The sequence below is a fragment of the Myotis brandtii genome, unplaced genomic scaffold, assembly GCF_000412655.1.
Source record: "Myotis brandtii unplaced genomic scaffold, ASM41265v1 scaffold504, whole genome shotgun sequence".
NCBI lineage: Eukaryota > Metazoa > Chordata > Mammalia > Chiroptera > Vespertilionidae > Myotis > Myotis brandtii.
Genome location: NW_005369217.1, coordinates 1162741 through 1165341, shown reverse-complemented (window position 1 = coordinate 1165341; position 2601 = coordinate 1162741).

The following is a 2601-nucleotide window of genomic DNA, read 5'->3' as shown; positions in this document are numbered from 1 at the left end:
TCTTCGTCTTCGTCTTCGTCTTCGTCTTCGTCTTCGTCTTCTTCTTCTTCCTTTTCTTCTTCACCCTTGAACATTTTCTGTAATACTGGTTTGGTGTATTTTTTGTTTGGGAGGCTCTTCATATATCCTCTGATTCTAAATGATAGCTTTGCTGGGTAGAGTAATCTTGGTTGTAGGTCCTTGCTTTTCATCACTTTGAATATTCTGTGTCAGTCCCTTATGGCCTGCAAATTTTTTGTTGAGAAATCAGCTGACAATCTTATGGAAGCTCCTTTATAGGGAACTAACTGCTTTTCTCTTGCTGCTTCTCAGATTCTCTCTTTGTTTTTAATTATGATGTGTCTTGGTGTGGGCCTCTTTTGGTTCATCTTGTTTGAGACTTTCTGTGCTTGTCTGTCTATTTCCTTCACCAGTTTAAGGAAGTTTTCCATCATTATTTTTGTCAAATAGGTTTTCTTTTTTTGTTACTCCTAACCCAAAGATATTTTTCTCCATTGCTTTTCAGAGAGAGTGGGAGGGAGGGAGGGAGGACAAGAGGGAGAGAGAGAGGAGAGAGAGAGAGAGAGAGAGAGAGAGAGAGAGAGAAACATTGATGTGAGAGAGACACATTGATTGGTTGCCTCCCATACACTGCCTGACCAGGAGCGGGGAGTGAATCCAATCCAGTTATGTACTCTTGACCAGGAATCAAACTCTTGACCCTTCAGTGTATGTGCCAACACTCACCATTGAGCAACACCAGCCAGGGCTCAAATAGGTTTCCAATTCCTTGTTCTCTCTTCTCCTTCTGGCACTCCCATGATGTAAATGTTGGTATGCTTGATGTTGTCCCAGAGGCCTCTTAAACTATTCTCATTTTTTAAAATTCTTTTTTCTTTTTGCTCTTCTGATTTAGTGATTTTTGCTTCCTTATCTTACAAATTGCTGATTCAGTCCTCTGCTTCATCTACTCTACTATTGATTCCCTATAATTTATTCTTCATTTCTGATTGGTTCTTTTTAATGTTTTTTTTTTATCTCTACTTTCATATTTTCTATCCCTTGAAGTTTCCAGTGAGGTTATTGAGCATCCTTATAACCGGTGTTTTAAACTCTGCATCTGGTAGATTGCTTGTCTCCATTTTGTTTAGTTCTTTTTCTGGAGTTTTGTTCTGTCCTTTCACTTGGTATATGTTTCTTTGTCTCCTCATTTTGGCCACCTCCTTGTGTTTGTTTCTATGTATTAGGCAAAGCAGAGCTGCTACACCTCCTGGTCTTGGTAATGTGGCCTTATATATTCGGTGTCCTGTAGGGCCCAATGGCACAGCCTTCCCAGTCACCCAGTCTGGGTGCCTTAGGTGCACCCCTCCCTCACCCGTGTGGGCTGTGTGCACCCTCCTGTTGTAGTTGAGTCTTGATTGCTGTTGGCAGGTCAATGGGAGGGATTGATCCCAGGCCAATCAGCTTTGAGGACTGACCATGACTACAGCAGAGGAGCTGCTGTGCAGGGGATGAAACCCTGGAGCAAGATTTGCTTCAGCAGGGCTTTGGTTCTTGCAAGTCTGCCTCTTGAGGGTGTCACTGGTGGAGGTGGTTGGGTGGTACTTTGGTATGCTCTGAAGCTGTCCACAGGGTGCAATGGCTCTGGAACCTCCTGGGCCACCTAGCATGAGCTACAAAGCAATCTTCAGGTGGCTGTTACTTGTGTGGGGCTTGGAGGTTCCTGGGAGAGTCCAAGCTGAACACTGAGGCTGGCTGCTGCTAGTGCCAGGCCTGGGTCAACTTAGTAAGCAGTATGGAGTAGGCCGAGCCCAAATGCTGCTTGTTTAGGGTTTGTGAGCCTTTGAAAGATTTTAGGAAAGTCTGAAACATGAGTCAAGACAGGCCATTTGTATGGAAAAGCCACTGGAAGTGGCTTGTGTGGGCCCACAAGTTGGGTGGGGCAGGCTCTCAGGGAATCACCAGGGCAGGGCAAGCAGTATAGCTAGGTTGATGGAGACTCATATGGTATCCACCTGCACCTGCAGCCCCTTCAGTCCTCATCCCAAAGCCAGACAATTCAGTTCCTCCCAAAGCCAGTTCCTTCCCTATGTTCCTGGTGCCTTTTGAGCTGCTGTCCCAGTGCTAGAGCTCAGAGCAAGTAAGTCCACATAAACACATGCATTGGCCCTTTAAGAGCACCACCTGGAACTCCAACAGCCCTTGCTCTCACTCAACCACAATCTGCACTTGTTTTCACAGCAGAAGTTATGGGGAATTCTCTTCCTGGCACTGAAATCCTGGGATGGGGAGCTGGTGTGGGGCTGGGACTCCTCACCCCTGAGCAGAGACTTCCACAGCCAACATACTCCTTTGGGCTTTTAACTACTACACGTGGGTGTGGGACAACCCTGTTCCTTGTCTCCATCCTTCCTACCAGCCTCAATGTGGCTTGTTCTGCGTATCCTTAGTTATAGGACTTCTATTCAGCTAACTTTCAGGTGGTTCTCAATGATGGTTCTGTAGTTTACTTGTAATTTTTATGTAATCGTGGGAGGAGGTAAGTACTGTGTTTACCTACTCTGCCATCTTGACTGGAAGCCTCAATAGCATGTTGTGTAAACATATTTGTGGCTTTTCCTG